This window comes from Bombina bombina, chromosome 6 (genome assembly GCF_027579735.1).
Source record: "Bombina bombina isolate aBomBom1 chromosome 6, aBomBom1.pri, whole genome shotgun sequence".
In the NCBI taxonomy this organism is placed as follows: domain Eukaryota; kingdom Metazoa; phylum Chordata; class Amphibia; order Anura; family Bombinatoridae; genus Bombina; species Bombina bombina.
Window position 1 is genome coordinate 1140818494 of NC_069504.1, and position 22036 is coordinate 1140840529.

Below are 22036 nucleotides of genomic sequence, written 5' to 3' on the forward strand. Positions count from 1 at the left end.
TAACTTGTAATGCCGAGATAGGATGCCGTCTGGTAAATAACCCCTTATAGTTCTTAGGTATGTTCTGGAGAGGAAAGCACATAAGAGTGCAATAATAAGGTAAACTTGAAGCTTGGTAAATCTTTCCTATGCAGAGCGTTAGGAGAGCCTGCATCAAGGTAGCGTGGTCAGTAACTCAAACGAATTAATTGGCAGGTGGATGGGGGAGGAGTAGGTTTATGTAAGATTTACTTAAAGGTGTATACATTCCAACAAGTACCTGACAGTTCCCCACATCAAAGGTGCTGCACTGCAGAACCAGCTTTTGGTTTTTGCGGATGATCCCTGTGGAATCGGGCGATCAGACGAGTGGCATTAACATTATTAACTGGTTCCCAGGAATCCTCATCGGCAGTATAACCTTTCCATCGGATCAAGTACTGTAACTGACCATTATGTATCCTGGAGTTGAGTATAGTTGAGATCTCATATACACTTTCATCGACAACCACTGGAGGGGTTGGCTGATCTGACTTCTGTTGTCTGGTAGATAGGGTTTCAAAAGAGAAACATGGAACGTGGGATGCACAGGTATCTCAGGAGGGAGAGCCAACGTGACGGCATTCTCATTTATTATTTTGATAATCTCATAGGGTCCTATGTATAGTTGGGAAAACTTCTTGGATGGAGTCTTCAGTTTTAAGTGTTTTGTTGAGAGCCATACCTTATCCCCTATAAGGTAGGTAGGGGGTTTACGTCTCTTTGAGTCGTAATATCGTTTATGTTTTTGCTGAGCCAAACTCAAACTCAAACAAATTAATTGGCAGGTGGATGGGGGAGGAGTAGGTTTATGTAAGATTTACTTAAAGGTGTATACATTCCAACAAGTACCTGACAGTTAGAGACAGAGTCATGGACACTGAATCTATCTGGAAACCTAAAAAGGTGACCCTTGTCTGAGGAATCAAAAAACTTTTTGGTAAATTGACCATGTTTTCGAAGAAACAACACAAGTTGATTTGTGTGAGATTCTGCAGAACGTAAAGACTGAGCTAGTACCAAGATATCGTCCAAATAAGGAAACACCGCAATACCCTGTTCTCTGATTACAGAGAGTAGGGCACCCAGAACCTCTGAAAAGATTCTTGGAGCTGTTGCTAGGCCAAATTGAAGAGCAACAAATTGGTAATGCTTGTCTAGAAAAGAAAATCTCAGGAACTGATAATGATCTGGATAAATCGGAATATGAAGGTAAGCATCTTGTAAGTCTATTGTAGACATATAATGTCTTTGCTGAACAAAAGGCAGAATAGTCCTTATATTCACCATCTTGAAAGTTGGAACTTTTACATAACGTTTCAAAATGTTCAGATCCAGAACTGTTCTGAATTAATTTTCTTTCTTTGGGACAATTAATAGATTTTAATAAAGCCCCAGGCCTTGTTCCTGAAAAGGAACCGGCATGATTACCCCTGAAACCTCCAGATCTGAAACACACTTCAGGAAAGCCTGAGCTTTTACTGGATTCACTGGGATGCGTGAGAGAAAACATCTTCTCACAGGAGGTCTTACTCTGAATCCTATTCTGTACCCCTGAGAGACAATGCTCTGAATCCATTGATTTTGGACAGAATTTGCCCAAGCATCCTTGAAAAACCTTAATCTGCCCCCTACCAGCTGAACTGGAATGAGGGCAGCACCTTCATGCGGACTTAGGGGCTGACTTTGGTTTCTTAATAGGCTTGGATTTATTCCAATTTGAGGTAGGTTTCCAATTGGAAACAGATTCCTTGGGGGAAGGATTAGATTTTTGTTCCTTATTTTGATGAAAGGAATGAAAACGATTAGAAGCCTTAGATTTACCCTTAGGTTTTTTATCCTGAGGCAAAAAACTCCTTTCCCCCCAGTAACAGTTGAAATAATAGAATCCAACTGAGAACCAAATAAATTATTACCTTGGAAAGAAAGAGATAGTAATCTAGATGTCATATCAGCATTCCAAGATTTAAGCCACAAAGCTCTTCTAGCTAAAATAGCTAACGACATGGATCTAACATCAATTTTGATAATATCAAAAATGGCATCACAAATAAAATGATTAGCATGTTGCAGTAAGCGAACAATGCTAGATATGTCAGAATCCAATTCTTGTTGCGCTAAATTCTCCAACCAAAAAGTTGAAGCAGCTGCAACATCAGCCAAAGTAATTGCAGGCCTAAGAAGATGACCTGAATATAAATAGGCATTCTTTAGATAAGATTCAAGCTTCCTATCTAAAGGATCTTTAAAGGAAGTACTATCTTCAATAGGAATATTGGTTTATTTAGCAAGAGTAGAAATAGCCCCATCAACTTTGGGGATCTTTTCCCAAAACTCTATTGCAATTGCTGGTAAAGGATACAATTTTTTTAAACCTTGCAGAAGGATTAAAAGGAGTACCTGGCTTATTCCATTCCTTAGAAATCATGTCAGAAATAGCATCAGGAATAGGAAAAACCTCTGGAGTAACCACAGGAGGTTTAAAAACAGCATTTAAACGTTTACTGGTTTTAATATCAAGAGGACTGGCTTCCTCAATATCCAAAGTAATTAACACTTCTTTTAACAAAGAACGCATATGCTCTATTTTAAATAAATAAGTAGATTTGTCAGTGTCAATGTCTGAGGAAGGATCTTCTGAATCAGATAGATCCTCATCAGAGGTGGATAATTCATTATGTTGTCGGTCATTTGAAATTTCATTAACTTTATGAGAAGCTTTAAAGACCTCTTATTAGAAGGTGGAAATGCAGACAAAGCCTTCTGAATAGAATCAGTAACAAATTCTTTAAAATTCATAGGTATATCATGTACATTAGGAGTTGAAGGAACTGCAACCGACAATGTACAATTACAGATGGACACTCTATCTGCATGTAAAAGTTTATCATGACAACTAATACAAATGACATTAGGAGATATAATCTCCACAATTTTACAACAAATGCACTAAGCTTTGGTAGACCTGATGTCAGGCAGCAAAGTTCCAGCAGATACTTCTGAGGCAGGATCAGGTTGAGACATCTTGCAAAATGTAAAAGAAAAAACAACATATAAAGCAAAATTATCAATTTCCTTATATGACAGTTTCAGGAATGGGAAAAAATGCAAATAGCATAGCCCTCTGACATAGAAAAAAAGGCAAGAGGCAAAAGCAATAGGGCAATAAATAATGAAAAAGTATGACGCACAACGTAACTGAAAATATTTTTGGCGCCAACCATGTCCGGAAATGACACACTCGCGTCACTAACAATGCAACCCTGTGTGAACCCCTTCTCCAATTACGACGCCGGAAATGACAAACTTGCGTCAACGGACGTGCCTTTCACGACAAAAAATTCTCACGCCAAGAATGACGCAATAAAGTGTAGCATTTAGCGCACCCGCGATCCTAAGACAGCCCTCAATTTGAACAAGTAGTCAATTGAAAAAAAGACTAAACCCCAGGTAAGAAAAATATTCCTCAATATTAACTTTCCCAAATATGAAACTGACAATCTGCAAAAGGAAATACATGAACCTGACTCATGGCAAATATAAGTACAATACATATATTTAGCACTTTATATAAATGCATAAAGTGCCAAACCATAGCTGAGGTGTCTTAAGAAATAAAAACATACCCAAAGACACCCATCCACATATAGCAGATAGCCAAACCAGTACTGAAACAGTTATCAGTAGAGGTAATGGTATATGAGACTATATCGTCGATCTGAAAAGGTAGGTAGGAGATGAATCTCTACGACCGATAACAGAGAACCTATGAAAAAGACCCCAGTTAGGAAAATCATTGTATTCAATAGGTAATACTCTCAACGTCCCTCTGACATTCGCTGTACTTTAAGAGGAATCGGGCTTCAAAATGCTGAGAAGCGCATGTCAACGTAGAAATCTTAGCACAAACTTACTTCACCACCTCCATAGGAGGCAAAGTTTGTAAAACTGAATTGTGGGTGTGGTGAGGGGTGTATTTATAGGCATTTTGAGGTTTGGGAAACTTTGCCCCTCCTGGTAGGATTGTATATCCCATACGTCACTAGCTCATGGACTCTTGCCAATTAGATGAAAGAAATTCTGTTTTGTCACACTTTACTACTTGTGGGTATTGGAATGATATCTTCATAATTTTATTGGAAACCTAATGTAGAACAATATTGTGATATCTGTAATTTTGTAAGCTTGTGTTATTAATTATATTCTATAATAAAAAATATTGCAAATATCATTTTATGTTTAGAGTGAAATCCCCAATGATAATGAAACGTCTGATTTAGCCGGATATCAGTTTAGTTAAGGTGATTACTAAAAAAACTAAATGAATATTGGTGATTGCTTTAGCCCTGGAATCAGCAGACTAGAGTCCAGGGAGCAGTGCCTTATGGTTTTACGCAGCAGTAAATATTTCTAGGAAAGCGTATTTTTTACCTTTTGCCAGTTTCCATATTTGTATTTGTTCTTCATAAACTGGACTCTCCTTATTGTCCTCTAAAATAAACCGTGACTGCTCTGAAGGTGTAATTGAGTTTTTGCTAATTCCCAGGCTGGTTTGTTCTTTTGGTAAGAACCAGAACGGTAGAGTGGCAAGAAGACTTATAACGCCGGCTACCAAATAACCGAGCCACCAAGCCCCTACCCACTGGGCATCACTTGAAGATATCATTACGTTCCCTGAAACGAAAGAGAAAGCATCAAGAACTCAGCAATATGAAAACCCTTAGTAGAAGGAAATATTCAGTCTGTTTGCTCTAAACCTTTTCCTACAAGTTATAATCTGTATTAGAAGAAGTGTAAATGGATTAACATAATGGTCTAAATTACAAGTGGCGCAATAATTTTTTTTTTGCTCAAGCGCTAACTGCGCTCTGTCAGCCGTATAGAATCAGTCCAGGATTAAACCCAACTGCTAGAGTGATATTATAAATACACGCTAGCACACTGAGAGGAAACCAGGACGTGACCCTCTCAGGAAGGAAACAAAAACAGTTATTATGCAGGAAAGAAAAACGGAGTACTCACAGATGATGTAGGGTCACGGAACAGTCTCTAGATGAGATGAGGAAGTATTAGGTACAGAAACTAAAAGCAGATTGAGGGTGTACCATTAGAGTTGTCAGGCAAAGCAGAGGTCAGTATCACTTAGTGGCAGGCAGAGGATGATCTGTTAGAGTGGTCAGGCAAAGCAGAGGTCAGTATCACTTTAAGGCAGGTAGATAGTGATCTGTTAGAGTGGTCAGGTAAAGCAGAGGTCAGTATCACTTTAAGGCAGGCAGATAGTGATCTGTTAGAGTGGTAAGGTAAAGCAGAGGTCAGTATCACTTTAAGGCAGGCAGATAGTGATCTGTTAGAGTGGCAAGGTAAAGCAGAGGTCAGTATCATTTTAAGGCAGGCAGAGGGTAATCCGTTAGAGTGGTAAGGTAAAGCAGAGGTCAGTATCATTTTAAGGCAGGCAGAGGGTAATCCGTTAGAGTGGTAAGGTAAAGCAGAGGTCAGTATCACTTTAAGGCAGGCAGAGGGTAATCCGTTAGAGTGGTCAGATAAAGCAGAGGTCAGTATCACTTAGTGGCAGGCAGAGCATGATCTGTTAGAGTGGTCAGGCAAAGCAGAGGTCAGTATCACTTAGTGGCAGGCAGAGCGTGATCTGTTAGAGTGGTCAGGCAAAGCAGAGGTCAGTATCACTTTAAGGCAGGCAGAGGGTAATCCGTTAGAGTGGTCAGATAAAGCAGAGGTCAGTATCACTTAGTGGCAGGCAGAGGATGATCTGTTAGAGTGGTCAGGCAAAGCAGAGGTCAGTATCACTTTAAGGCAGGCAGAGGGTAATCCGTTAGAGTGGTCAGGTAAAGCAGAGGTCAATGTCCTTTAAGCAGGTTTAAGGATTAGGCAGCAGAGTGGTCAGGCAAGCAATGGTCAATGTCCTTTAAGCAGGTTTAAGGATTAGGCAGCAGAGTGGTCAGGTAAGCAATGGCCAATGTCCCTTTAGTCTACACAACAAAAGGGTGAGCGCTAATAAAAAGCTAGTGATAACCTCAATGATATATAAGCATGTTAATACAATTAGAATTGCCAGCAATTTGGCATGTTAAAGGAAAGTTCAATTTCAGATTAAGAAGTGTATCTTTCTTCCCAACGATGGCAGCCTCCTCCTCACCAACAGTGGTCCAGAGATGCTATATAAGGGGCGCCTCATGTGTGGTATCCTTAAATAAGCATAAAGCCACAGAAAGAAGCCAAATGGGTACTCACAAGGCTCTGGAGCACACCTATGTGCTTGTAGGGACAGGCTGCAGATTTTATCAGGTGTGACAGCTCACCCACAGAGGATATCAGTCATTAACTGTAGTAGAAAGATAAAACACAGAAAAAGCAGCACATTGTGCAGATCACAAAGGATATGGTGTTTAACTTAGCACAAAGGAAGATTGGGTACTCACATGTTAGATGAGCACACTTATGTGCTAGTAGGAGCAAGCTGGCATATTATGGTAAGGTTTGTCAGCTCACCACCAAGGGACTTTTCCTTAGGATGCAATATCCAAAAGTGGCAGACTTCAGTGTGTTAGGTTCCACTCCAAGCAGGTGCCGGCAGGTAAAATCACTCACAAGAGTATTTTTTAAAAATCAAAAAGTTCTATTTATTAAAAACAAATTAAAATACTTGTACAAAGGAGTGAACTAGGGGCATACAGTAAAGCCCCCTGTAAATGCAACGCGTTTCTCGGCTCATACGCCGTTTCCTCAGGCATTTGTGAGTGATTTTACCTGCCTGCACCTGCTTGGAGTGGAACCTAACACACTGAAGTCTGCCACTTTTGGATATTGCATCCTAAGGAAAAGTCCCTTGGTGGTGAGCTGACAAACCTTACCATAATATGCCAGCTTGCTCCTACTAGCACATAAGTGTGCTCATCTTACATGTGAGTACCCAATCTTCCTTTGTGCTAAGTTAAACACCATATCCTTTGTGATCTGCACAATTTGCTGCTTTTCCTGTGTTTTATTTTCCTACTACAGTTAATGACTGATATCCTCTGTGGGTGAGCTGTCACACCTGATAAAATCTGCAGCCTGTCCCTACAAGCACATAGGTGTGCTCCAGAGCCTTGTGAGTACCCATTTGGCTTTTTTCTGTGGCTTTATGCTTATTTGATACTACACATGAGGCGCCCCTTTGTTTTGTCTTTTATATAGCAATGACCCTTTAGGCAGGTTAAGGGATTCGGCAGCAGAGTAGTCAGGCAGGCAATGGTCAAAATTTCCTTTTTAGGCAGGTAGAAGAGCATACACTCACGGACCCAGAGGTAACAGGTAGCAGGAAAAGCTTTGCGACAAACGGGCACCGGAGAGAAGTCCTGTCTGAAGATTTAAAGCCCAGTGATGTGTGGGGGCGTACCCAGGAAGGCCGCATCACATTGCTAGGCAACGTGACGCGGTAGTACATAGAGAGATCCGGGAGCCGCAGCAAGACGGCAAGGATCGGATCATGACACGCTCAAGTTAAAAATGTAGCACAGCCGGGTTAGCACGGGCAGAACAAGTTAAAAGTTAAAGCTCGAGTGAAAGACTAAAAAGTGCTAACTTCAGGATTTCGGATACCGCATCTGTGCTAACTTCGATCAAATGCGCTAAAGCCGAAGGTGTGCTAACAACGTTCTTTTTATTTTTAAATATATATATTTTTCTCTCTCTGTGTATAAATGCGCAGTCTAGTAAAATTCCGTGTTGCGTCCTGTGTTATCATTAGCGCCACTTGTTACATAGCCCAATATCAGCAAAATGAGTAATAAATATCTTGACTATTATGTAACTTTATAAGGTGATGTGAAATGTCTGTTCTTTTTAGAGTCATTTTACTGTTTTTGCCAGCAGAATATTAGTTCTGTGTTAGATGTAGGTACCTATGTTTAGCAGCTAACGATACGCAGTCATAAAGAGTTGCTTTGGGGGGATTTCATGCTTGTTTCAATCATTTGTTTTTCTTGCACCTGAGATAAACGGGTCACTAATACCATATTTACTTATGTGTTATATAGAAGAAACGTTCCGCACTCTTCCTTATTGGTAAAAGACTCTATGGGGTATATTTACCAATGTGCGAGCGGACATGATATGAAGTAGCGCATCACGTCCGCTGCACATCGATAAATGTCGACAGCATACGCCATCGGCAATTATCATTGCACCAGCAGTTTCTTGTGAACTGCTGGCGCAATGCCGCCCCCTGCAGATTTGCGGCCAATCGGCCTCTAGCAGAGGGTGTCAATCAACCCGATCGTATTCGATCGGGTTGATTTCTGTCCACCGCTTCAGAGCAGGCGGACAAGTTATGGAGCAGCGGTCTTTAGAACGCTGCTTTCATAACTTCTGTTTCCGGCGAGCCTTCAGGGATATGGAGCTTGATAAATATGCCCCTATGTAAGGACTTATTCTATTTGTGTGTTGGCGATATCATTTAATCTTGCTAACAAGGGTGTATTTGTAGTGTAGTTATATTTTATATATAACATACATATATATATACACAGTGTGTGTGTGTGTATATATATATATATATATATATATATATATATATATATATATATAGACACACACACACACACACACACACACATATATATATATATATATATATATATATATATATATATATATATATATATATATATATATAAAAAAAACACACAGAGAAAGTCCAGCACTCACAAGCTCTCAGCTAAGATTAAAAGCAAAACTGGAAGAGTTAGTTACCGCACCTGGCCAAATGGGACAAGCCCAGGTACCACGTCAAGGTCTCTCCCAAAACCTGGGTCCCTAATACAGCCATACAAATGCCAGCTCTCAATCAAACAAACTGGGAACAAGTCAGGGTTCACAGACTTATGTAATCACCCTAGACATATACAAAACATAGAAGAGGACTGCACTCTCAGACTGGACTGGACTGGGTGCTGAACGGGACCTTGACGTGGTACCTGGGCTTGTCCCATTTGGCCAGATGCGGTAACTAACTCTCCCAGTTTTGCTTTTAATCTTAGCTGAGAGCTTGCTAGTGATTGCTGGACTTTTTCTGTGTGTTGTAGTAAATTATTTTGTAATTTTCCCTATGGGTCTTGCACCCAGGCTTGCCTGGGGTTAACTGCCTGTGACTCTGGAGACAGCACAGCTTCCTGAGAGTGCTATTAGCACCCAGGACTGAGCATGTTGCGGGGTCATAGGATGTGTACGCAGTCCAGTCTGAGAGTGCAGTCCCCTTCCCTTCTGTGTTTTGTGTATATTCTGTATATATATATATATAATGTTTTTCTACACTTTGTAAAATGCATTTACATACCATGCAAACATTAAGAGGGGTTAAATTATTGTTGCCTGCAAAGAGATTAAACACATATAGTGTATGTAAGCTATGGAGACGCATTACTGGTGAGCTGATGACAAAGGGCATATGTGCATATCCACCAATCAGCTGTTAGCTCCCAGTAATGCATTGCTGCTTCTAAACCTATGTATGCTTTTCAACAAAAGATACCAAGAGAACATGAATTAAAAGTCTCTATATCAGTGACGGACAACTTCCTAACACATGGGGCCACAGATCAACATTTTCAGAAGCCTTAAGGGCCACATAAATTTATGGCTATAAAAACACAAGTAATAATATATTTCCTAACAATATCCACATTTTTAGCTCTTCTTTTTCCTGGGGCCACAAACAGTTGTGCAGAGAGCCATCAGTTGCCCATCCCTGCTCTCTATGATCCGTGAATGTTTTCATTTGACTTTCAGTTCCCTTTAAGAAATTAGCTACTTATAAATGGCATTAAATTGTCTGATCATTAATAAACACAAATCTGTACAATACATTATATATATATAAAACAGAACGCAACTCCCTACATTTTGTATCTCACTTACCTAAGTCCACTGTACCGATGTCCACAAATAGCTTTGCGCATAGGGATCCCAATAGGAAGCCAAACACGGGACCTATAACTGCGGCGGTTTGTACACAACCTGAAACAAATAATAGCAGATTTATCAGTTTTATAGGTGCAACATGTATAGGACTCTAGGTGCCTAAATGGATCATCAGACCCACGAGAAATGGCGGGGGTTTTTTCATCAGTCTCTCAGTTTGTGCGTCTGGTGAGATTTTATAAAAAAAGTTAGCTGACCCTCTCTGTCCTGAGTAATGGTGATGTGACTTCCATAGGAAAGAATATGGATCGCTGTCTGAAAAACTCAGATCTTGGGAGTTTCGAGGGGGTGTTTATTTAAAGCGTATTTACATAACATAGAATGAGCATTCACTAAATATAAAATGGTTTCTGTGTAGTAACAAATAATAGATAAATACCCTTGGAACACCCATAAAACTCCCACGGAACGCGTCTATATTCGCTGTGTATGCGATCAACATTGCAAATAAAGAATAAAAAAACACCTTAATAAACCTAAAGGAGCTGGGGACGTGAGTATATTATTCCTGATCTAAAATATCACTATTATCACAATCTTAGGACCAGGAGGTAGATTTAACAAGGGCCAAATGGCCCTTGTTCCGCTAGTTTCCGTGCAAGCCTTTAGGCTGCTAAATAACTTGTCCGCTGCCTCTAAGGCTGCGGTCTTCCATCTGCCTGATCCTATGCGATCGAGCTGATTGACACCCCCTGCTAGCGGCCTGCGAATCTTCAGGGGGCGGCATTACACAAGCAGTTCCCAAGAACTGCTTGTGCAATGATAAATGCCGACACTGTATGCTGTCGGCATTTATCGATGTGCGGCGGACATGATACGCTGTATCGTATCATGTCCGCTCGCACTAACATAAATCAGGGCCCCTAGGACTCTAATCCCTGGGAAAAGGAAATTGTTATTGATAAACTATATAGACAATTCCTCCTCTATAGTAATAAAATATTATAGGTACCATGTATATTTCTCTAGCACTCTCCTCCTCAGAAGTAATAAAGTATTTTAGGTACCATGTATACATCTCTAGAACTCTCCTTGTCTGTAGTAATAAAGTATTATAGGTACCAGAGCCTCCATCAGAATGTGACAGGGGTGACTCCTGTCAGGGGCCCAATGGGCCAGGGGGGCCCCATGAGGCAAGAACTAAAAAAAAAAAAAAAAATTCAATTTTACCAGTGGGTACTACAGCAGAGTGCTAATTGAGCATGGGAAATGTTATTACAAGGAGTAAAGTATTAGAATTTGAGAGGATTTCTGAGTGTGCACTAAACCACTATGCACAGTGTGAGACAGACTTGGCACTTTGTACAGTGTGTGCCTGAGTCAGACAGCAGATTACTTTCATTTGCAGAGAAGGTAGGAGTTACTTAGCAAATGTTTTGTGCAATTTGTAACTTCAGTGTGGTAGTAGTTGTATGGTGGGGCCAGGGGTCCATAAAAACACATTTTTTTAGCAGCAGTGTATTTATGATATTTAAAACCATGTAATAATGTTTCCTCCTCAATACACAAATGGTAGGTGCCCTTTTGGCATATATGCATTTTATATATATATGCATTATATATATATATATATATATATATATATATATATATATATATATATATATATATATATATATATATATATATATCAGAAGGAAGTGCACTCCAAAGGGCTTGTATTTAAATATTCACCTTTATTGTCTATTGTTTATTTAAATACAAGCCCTTTGGAGTGCACTTCCTTCTGTTTATATTTGATATCTTTTTTGCTGCACCCAAGGCCTGGTTCTGCAAGTTAGGAGTGCACTTTGTCTCTTTATAAAATATATATATATATATATATATATATATATATATATTACATTCCAGTTTACTGTCCCTTTATGCAAGGACTTTCCAGATGCAAGGAGGCATTGTATCTAAGATTTTTACATCTGCATAAAATGTTATACTCTCAGACCAAGATTGCTCAGTGTTTGAAATGAGACAGGTTAACTTAAAACTGTTCAGATACACTACAGCTGACAATTTTGAAATACATACAAACAATCCTGCATTTAACCAGATCTAATGGTATGAGTACCACAGCTTATGGTTCCACCAAGACCATATAGAGTACAGCATTTTCGAAATCCATAAGTACAGCTGACAGTTGGGGACATTTTTACACTATATTTGAAGTGGTGCTCTTGGTTGGGGAAAATGGGGAAAAAATAAACAAACATATGCCAACCTTTTAAAAGTACTTTTCTTCATTTAGCAATCTACCCAGATCATTAATGTACAATTTTGAATTCACAGAATTTTTTTTTTGCACTTTTACAAATATGATTCTTTAAAAAGTGATCTCTTAATTTTTGCAATTTTTTTTATCATGCATGTTGATTTAGGGGAAGCAAGGTGCATAAATGTTTCCTCCTGTGAGTGTTTCTGTGGGTGTCTGTGTTTATATCTTTGTGCTTTTGTTTGTGTCTTTGAGTGTGTATGTCATTTTTTCTGTGGGTCTCTCTGTGAGGGTGGGTTTGTATGTATTTGTGCATTTTCTGTGGATGTCTGTGAGGGTGTGTGCATATGTCTTTGAGCTTTTTCTATGGGTGTCTCTGTGAGGGTGTGTGTATGTTTGTCTTTGTGTATTTTCTCTGGAGGCCTCTGTAAGGGTGGGTGTGTATGTCTGTTTTCTGTGGATGTCACTGTGAGGGTGTGTGTGTGTGTGTATGTATGTCTGTGTTTTCTGTGGATGTCTCTGTGAGGGTGTGTGTTTTCTGTAGGTGTCTCTGTAAGGGTGTTTGTATGTATGTCTTCCTGTGTTTTATGTGGTTCTCTCTGTGTGTTTATGTCTTTGTGTGTTTTCACTGGGTGTCTCTCTCTGTGTTTGTGTATGTCTGTCTTTGTGTGTTTTCTGAGGCTGTCTCTGTCGGTGTTTTCTTGGGTGTATGTGCAAGTTTGAGTTTGTGTGTGTGTCCATTGTCTGTTCCTTTTTAGGACATTTTGACCATACTACTGATTATTCACATCTTTCTACAGACTTTGAGACTAACGAAACCTTTCCGGAAGTCACCAATCCACCATTTAACCTTTAAATTATTGTTTAGGCAATTCAGGGCCCTTTATTTTAGCCACTGCATGCTGTTGTCATCATTTAGTTGGCATCTTCCTTTAAAAAAAGATAATCAGAACACCATATTTTGTTTTCTAAATCTCCTTTTTTTACAAAACTGAAGTTTACCTCATTACTTGTCAGGTCAATGTAAACAAGTGCTGAGGGTCTGTTTGTGTGTCTGTGTCTGAGTGAGTTTCTTTGTGTGTCTGCTAGAGTGTCTATATGTGAATCCTTATGTGTGAGTGTGTGTGTGTGTGTTTCAGTGTATGAGTGTGTGTGTGTGTGTGTGTGTGTGTGTGTGTGTTTCAGTGTATGAGTGTGTCTGTGTGTGTGTATGTTACTACCTTTACAACATTATCAAGTTTAAATAGACACTTAAGAATAAAGTGCATATACGTTTTAGTCACTTGGTCAAAAATTGCACATGTCAGAGGGGGGGGGGGGGGGGGGGCTGATCAATGGTTAAGTCAGGGGCCCCAAAATTTCTAGTGGTGGCCCTGATAGCTACCATGTATATGTCTTTAGCGCTCTCCTCGTCTGTAGTAATAAAGTATTATAGGTACCATGTATATGTCTCTAGCGCTCTCCTCCGCTGTAGTAATAAATATTATAGGTACCATGTATATGTCTCTAGCACTATCCTCCTTTGTAGTAATAAAGCATTATAGGTACCATGTATATGTCGCTAGCGCTCTCCTCCTCTGTAGTAATAAAGTATTATAGGTACCATGTATATGTCTCTAGCACTATCCTCCTCTGTAGTAATAAATATTATAGGTACCATGTATATGTCTCTAGCGCTCTCCTCCTCTGTAGTAATAAATATTATAGGTACCATGTATATGTCTCTAGCGCTCAACTCCTCTGCAGTAATACGTATTATAGGTACCATGTATATGTCTATAGCGCTCTCCTCCTCTGTTGTAATAAGTATTATAGGTACCATGTATATGTCTATAGCGCTCCCCTCCTCTGTTGTAATAAATATTATAGGTACCATGTATATGTCTCTAGCGCTCTCCTCCTCTGTAGTAAAAAGTATTATAGGTACCATGTATATGTCTCTAGCGCTCTCCTCCTCTGTAGTAATAAGTATTATAGGTACCATGTATATGTCTCTAGCGCTCTCCTCCTCTGTAGTAATAAAGCATTATAGGTACCATGTATATGTCTTTAGCGCTCTCCTCCTCTGTAGTAATAAAGCATTATAGGTACCATGTATATGTCGCTAGCGCTCTCCTCCTCTGTAGTAATAAGTATTATAGGTACCATGTATATGTCTCTAGCGCTCTCCTCCTCTGTAGTAATAAAGCATTATAGGTACCATGTATATGTCTTTAGCGCTCTCCTCCTCTGTAGTAATAAAGCATTATAGGTACCATGTATATGTCGCTAGCGCTCTCCTCCTCTGTAGTAATAAATATATAGGTACCATGTATATGTCTCTAGTGCTCTCCTCCTCTGTAGTAATAAATATTATAGGTACCATGTATATGACTCTAGCACTCTCCTCTGTAGTAATAAATATTATAGGTACCATGTATATGTCTCTAGCGCTCTCCTCCTATGTAGTAATAAGTATTATGGGTACCATGTATATGTCTCTAGCGCTCTCCTCCTCTGTAGTAATAAATATTATAGGTACCATGTATATGTCTCTGGCGCTCTCCTCCTCTGTAGTAATAAGTATTATAGGTACCATGTATGTGTCTCTAGCGCTCTCCTCCTCTGTAGTAATAAAGCATTATAGGTACCATGTATATGTCTTTAGCGCTCTCCTCCTCTGTAGTAATAAAGTATTATAGGTACCATGTATGTGTCTCTAGCGCTCTCCTCCTCTGTAGTAATAAAGCATTATAGGTACCATTTATATGTCTCTAGCGCTCTCCTCCTCTGTAGTAATAAGTATTATCGGTATCATGTATATGTCTCTAGCACTATCCTCCTCTGTAGTAATAAATATATAGGTATCATGTATATGTCTCTAGCGCTCTCCTCCTCTGTAGTAATAAATATTATAGGTACCATGTATATGTCTCTAGCGCTCTCCTCCTTTGTAGTAATAAGTATTATAGGTACCATGTATATGTCTCTAGCGCTCTCCTCCTCTGTAGTAATAAAGCATTATAGGTACCATGTATATGTCGCTAGCGCTCTCCTCCTCTGTAGTAATAAAACATTATAGGTACCATGTATATGTCTTTAGCGCTCTCCTCCTCTGTAGTAATAAAGTATTATAGGTACCATGTATGTGTCTTTAGAGCTCTCCTCCTCTGTAGTAATAAATTATTATAGGTACCATGTATGTGTCTCTAGCGCTCTCCTCCTCTGTTGTAATAAATATTATAGGTACCATGTATATGTTTCTAGCGCTCTCCTCCTCTGTTGTAATAAATATTATAGGTACCATGTATATGTCTCTAGCGCTCTCCTCCTCTGTAGTAATAAGTATTATAGGTACCATGTATATGTCTCTAGCGCTCTCCTCCTCTGTAGTAATAAGTATTATAGGTACCATGTATATGTCTTTAGCGCTCTCCTCCTCTGTAGTAATAAAGTATTATAGGTACCATGTATATGTCTTTAGCGCTCTCCTCCTCTGTAGTAATAAATATTATAGGTACCATGTATATGTCTCTAGCGCTCTCCTCCTCTGTAGTAATAAATATTATAGGTACCATGTATATGTCTCTAGCACTCTCCTCCTCTCTAGTAATAAATATTATAGGTACCATGTATATGTCTCTAGCACTCTCCTCTGTAGTAATAAATATTATAGGTACCATGTATGTGTCTCTAGCGCTCTCCTCCTCTGTAGTAATAAAGTATTATAGGTACCATGTATGTGTCTCTAGCGCTCTCCTCCTCTGTAGTAATAAATATTATAGGTACCATGTATATGACTCTAGCACTCTCCTCTGTAGTAATAAATATTATAGGTACCATGTATATGTCTCTAGCGATCTCCTCCTCTGTAGTAATAAATATTATAGGTACCATGTATATGACTCTAGCGCTCTCCTCCTCTGTAGTAATAAGTATTATAAGTACCATGTATATGACTCTAGCGCTCTCCTCCTCTGTAGTAATAAGTATTATAAGTACCATGTATATGACTCTAGCGCTCTCCTCCTCTGTAGTAATAAATGTATAGGTACCATGTATATGTCTCTAGCGCTCTCCTCCTCTGTAGTAATAAAGTATTATAGGTACCATGTATGTGTCTCTAGCGCTCTCCTCCTCTGTAGTAATAAGTATTATAGGTACCATGTATGTGTCTCTAGCGCTCTCCTCCTCTGTAGTAATAAATATTATAGGTACCATGTATATGTCTCTAGCGCTCTCCTCCTCAGTAGTAATAAAGTATTATAGGTACCATGTATATGTCTCTAGCGCTCTCCTCCTCAGTAGTAATAAAGTATTATAGGTACCATGTATATGTTTCTAGCGCTCTCCTCCTCTGTAGTAATACATATTATAGGTACCATGTATATGACTCTAGCGCTCTCCTCCTCTGTAGTAATAAGTATTATAGGTACCATGTATGTGTCTCTAGCGCTCTCCTCCTCTGTAGTAATAAATATTATAGGTACCATGTATATGTCTCTAGCGCTCTCCTCCTCAGTAGTAATAAAGTATTATAGGTACCATGTATATGTCTCTAGCGCTCTCCTCCTCAGTAGTAATAAAGTATTATAGGTACCATGTATATGTTTCTAGCGCTCTCCTCCTCTGTAGTAATACATATTATAGGTACCATGTATATGACTCTAGCGCTCTCCTCCTCTGTAGTAATAAGTATTATAGGTACCATGTATAGGTCTATAGCGCTCTCCTCCTCTGTAGTAATACATATTATAGGTACCATGTATATGTCTCTGGCGCTCTCCTCCTCTGTAGTAATAAAGTATTATAGGTACCATGTATTTGTCTCTAGTGCTCTCCTCCTCTGTAGTACTAAATATTATAGGTACCATGTATATGACTCTAGCGCTCTCCTCCTCTGTAGTAATAAGTATTATAGGTACCATGTATATGTCTATAGCGCTCTCCTCCTCTGTAGTAATAAGTATTATAGGTACCATGTATATGTCTATAGCGCTCTCCTCCTCTGTTGTAATAAATATTATAGGTACCATGTATATGACTCTAGCGCTCTCCTCCTCTGTAGTAATAAAGTATTATAGGTACCATGTATATGTCTCTAGCGCTCTCCTCCTCTGTAGTAATAAGTATTATAGGTACCATGTATATGTCTCTAGCGCTCTCCTCCTCTGTAGTAATAAAATATTATAGGTACCATGTATATGTCTCTAGCGCTCTCCTCCTCTGTAGTAATAAATATTATCGGTATCATGTATATGTCTCTTGCCTTATCCACCTCTGTAGTAATAAATATTATAGGTACCATGTATATGACTCTAGCGCTCTCCTCCTCTGTAGTAATAAATATATAGGTACCATGTATATGTCTCTAGCGCTCTCCTCCTCTGTAGTAATAAATATTATAGGTACCATGTATATGTCTCTAGCGCTCTCCTCCTCTGTAGTAATAAATATTATAGGTACCATGTATATGTCTCTAGCACTCTCCTCCTCTCTAGTAATAAATATTATAGGTACCATGTATGTGTCTCTAGCACTCTCCTCCTCTCTAGTAATAAATATTATAGGTACCATGTATGTGTCTCTAGCACTCTCCTCTGTAGTAATAAATATTATAGGTACCATGTATATGACTCTAGCGCTCTCCTCCTCTGTAGTAATAAATATTATCGGTATCATGTATATGTCTCTTGCCTTATCCACCTCTGTAGTAATAAATATTATAGGTACCATGTATATGTCTTTAGCGGACTCCTCCTCTGTAGTAATAAATATTATAGGTACCATGTATATGTCTCTAGCACTCTCCTCCTCTGAAGTAATAAATATTATAGGTACCATGTATATGACTCTAGCGCTCTCCTCCTCTGTAGTAATAAATATTATCGGTATCATGTATATGTCTCTTGCCTTATCCACCTCTGTAGTAATAAATATTATAGGTACCATGTATAAGTCTCTAGCGCTCTCCTCATCTGTAGTAATAAGTATTATAGGTACCATGTATATGTCTCTGTCGCTCTCCTCCTCTGTAGTAATAAATATTATAGGTACCATGTATATGTCTTTAGCGGACTCCTCCTCTGTAGTAATAAATATTATAGGTACCATGTATATGTCTTTAGCGGACTCCTCCTCTGTAGTAATAAATATTATCGGTATCATGTATATGTCTCTTGCCTTATCCACCTATGTAGTAATAAATATTATAGGTACCATGTATATGTCTCTAGCGCTCTCCTCATCTGTAGTAATAAGTATTATAGGTACCATGTATATGTCTCTGTCACTCTCCTCCTCTGTAGTAGTAAATATTATAGGTACCATGTATATGTCTTTAGCGGACTCTCCTCTGTAGTAATAAATATTATAGGTACCATGTATATGTCTTTAGCGGACTCTCCTCTGTAGTAATAAATATTATAGGTACCATGTATATGTCTTTAGCGGACTCCTCCTCTGTAGTAATAAATATTATCGGTATCATGTATATGTCTCTTGCCTTATCCACCTATGTAGTAATAAATATTATAGGTACCATGTATATGTCTCTAGTGCTCTCCTCCTCTGTAGTAATAAAGTATTATAGGTACCATGTATATGTCTCTAGCGCTCTCCTCATCTGTAGTAATAAGTATTATAGGTACCATGTATATGTCTCTGTCGCTCTCCTCCTCTGTAGTAATAAATATTATAGGTACCATGTATATGTCTTTAGCGGACTCCTCCTCTGTAGTAATAAATATTATAGGTACCATGTATATGTCTTTAGCGGACTCCTCCTCTGTAGTAATAAATATTATCGGTATCATGTATATGTCTCTTGCCTTATCCACCTATGTAGTAATAAATATTATAGGTACCATGTATATGTCTCTAGTGCTCTCCTCCTCTGTAGTAATAAAGTATTATAGGTACCATGTATATGTCTCTAGCGCTCTCCTCATCTGTAGTAATAAGTATTATAGGTACCATGTATATGTCTCTGTCGCTCTCCTCCTCTGTAGTAATAAATATTATAGGTACCATGTATATGACTCTAGTGCTCTCCTCCTCTGTAGTAATAAATATTATCGGTATCATGTATATGTCTCTTGCCTTATCCTCCTCTGTAGTAATAAAGTATTATAGGTACCATGTATATGTCTTTAGCGGCCTCCTCCGTAGTAATAAGTATTATAGGTACCATGTGTATGTCTTTAGCGCTCTCCTTTTCTGGAGAAATCAAATGTCATTGGTAACAGAGATAGGACTTTAGGAGTCTACTCCATTGTTGAAAAGCATTTATAGAATTGTCTATATTTTCCATTTGTCCACCTTAAGCTTCTCCCTGAAGTACTAAAACAAAGGACATGTAAAGTAGGGACTGACTTGTAAGAATTATGGTTGATTCAGTAATGATTTGGTGCATCTAGCATGCCCTGTAGCATCACACTAAAACTGCATTTAAAGGGAAAAACTCCTAACTATGTTTTTATCACACACTGAAAATGAATAATTGAACAGAAATGTTGATGACTACTGTGCAAACATTATTATTCCATCACATGCTTAAGACCAGATATCCTCAAACTTGGCCCTCCAGAGGTTTTGGAACTACATTTCCCATGATGCTCAGCCAGCTGATATGTTGGCTGAGCATAATGGGAAATGTAGGTCCAAAACCTTTGGAGGGTGACGTTTGAGGATGTCTGCTTTAGACCAAAGATACCCCAATGTTTTTGCACTGTGACAACTTTAAAAATGATAGACGCCAGGGTAACATACCCTATAGGCACACTCATTTGGTCTATGGGCAGGGTAACATACCCTATAGGCACACCCATTTGGTCTATGGGCAGGGTAACATACCCTATAGACACACCCATTTGGTCTATGGGCAGGGTAACATACCCTATAGGCACACCCATTTGGTCTATGGGCAGGGTAACATACCCTATAGACACACCCATTTGGTCTATGGGCAGGGTAACATACCCTATAGACACACCCATTTGGTCTATGGGCAGGGTAACATACCCTATAGACACACCCATTTGGTCTATGGGCAGGGTAACATACCCTATAGGCACACCCATTTGGTCTATGGGCAGGGTAACATACCCTATAGGCACACTCATTGGTCTAGGGGCAGGGTAACATACTCTATTGGCATACCCATAGGTCTATGGACAGGGTAACATACCCTATAGACTTACCCACTGGTCTATGGGCAGGTTAACATATCCTTTAAGCACAGTTACTGCTCTATGGGAAGGTTAACCTACCCTTGACACACCCATTGGTCTATGGGCAGGGAAATATACCATGTAACAACACACATTGGTCTATGGGCAGTGTAACATATGCTATAGGCACACTTTTTAGTCTATGGCCAGGGTAACATATCATATAGTCACACCCATTGGTCTATAGCCAGGGTAACAAACCCTATAGTCATACCCACTAGTCTATGGGCAGGGTAACAAAACCTAGAGGAACACCCATTGGTCTATGGGCAGTGTTACCCTATAGGAACACCCATTGGTCTAGGGGCAAAGTAAAATATCCTATAGGCACACCCGCTGGTCTATGTGCAGGGTAACATACCCTATATAGCAAAAAAGAAAAAAAACTAATATGTTCTCAGACATAAAGGTAATTAATCTGTAGTGCCACTAATGGTTAAATATAATTTGAGTACCAGGCTGATGTATACAATAAAAAACAGTAAAAATGAAAAACAGGATGCGCTAATTTCTAATCCAAATGCAACCAGAGCAAGATGTCAATGCAACAAATCCTAGACTCATAAGCGCAACATAAATACAAGGGCCACCTGTATGAGGAGTCACTACAATGTAGCTAATGAAGGGAGTAACTGGCCTATGTAGAATGACCACTGACCTTTCAGAGGTTCTGTACAGGCTCCCAAATTAAAAACAGTTTTCTTGCAAAAAGTTTCCACACGGAACAACCAAAGGTGCTCCCTTATCCTGTCACGTAGGGGTCACTACAGAGGCGCATACAAACAAAGCAGTTTGAGGAGAAAGCCGAAGTAAAGTCCCGGTAACGGAGGACACAAGCAAAAGGATTGAAAGGACAATGAGGCCCATTTATCAAGCTCCGTATGGAGCTTGTGGGCCCGTGTTTCTGGCGAGTCTTCAGACTCGCCAGAAACACAAGTTATGGAGCAGCGGTCTAAAGAGCGCTGCTCTGTAACCCTGTCCGCTTGCTCTGATGAGGCGGACAGGAATCACCACAATACAACCTGATAGAGTACGATCAGGTTGATTGACACCTCCCTGCTGGCGGCCCATTGGCCGGGAGTCTGCAGGGGGTGGCGAGTCTGCTGGTGCAATGCTGAATACGGAGAGAAAATTGCTCTCCGCATTCAGCGATGTCTGTCGGACCTGATCCGCACTCTGACATATGATAATTCGGCCTCAATATCTCTTTAGAGCAAAGCAGCTATCATCAACTTATGGTGTAAGTAGCTAAAAGCACCTCAAGTTAAAAACGTCGCCATACTCCGATAAGGATCCCTTGTCTATTTGTCTATCCACAGAACGCTTTGCATTGTTTTTTTATCAACTTGGAAATCAACAAACTTATTTGAACTTTTATCATCTCAACCTGTCATTCCCCTTATGATGTTAAAGGGACAGTCTACACAAGAATTGTTATTGTTTAAAAATATAGATAATGCCTTTATTATCCATTCCCTAGTTTTGCATAACCAACACTGTTATATTAATGTACTTTTTACCTTTGTGATTACCTTGTATCTAAACCTCTGCAGACTGACCCCTTATTTCAGACATCCATGTTAGCCAATCAGAGCTGGCTCTCTGGAACTCTAAGTGCGTGAGCACA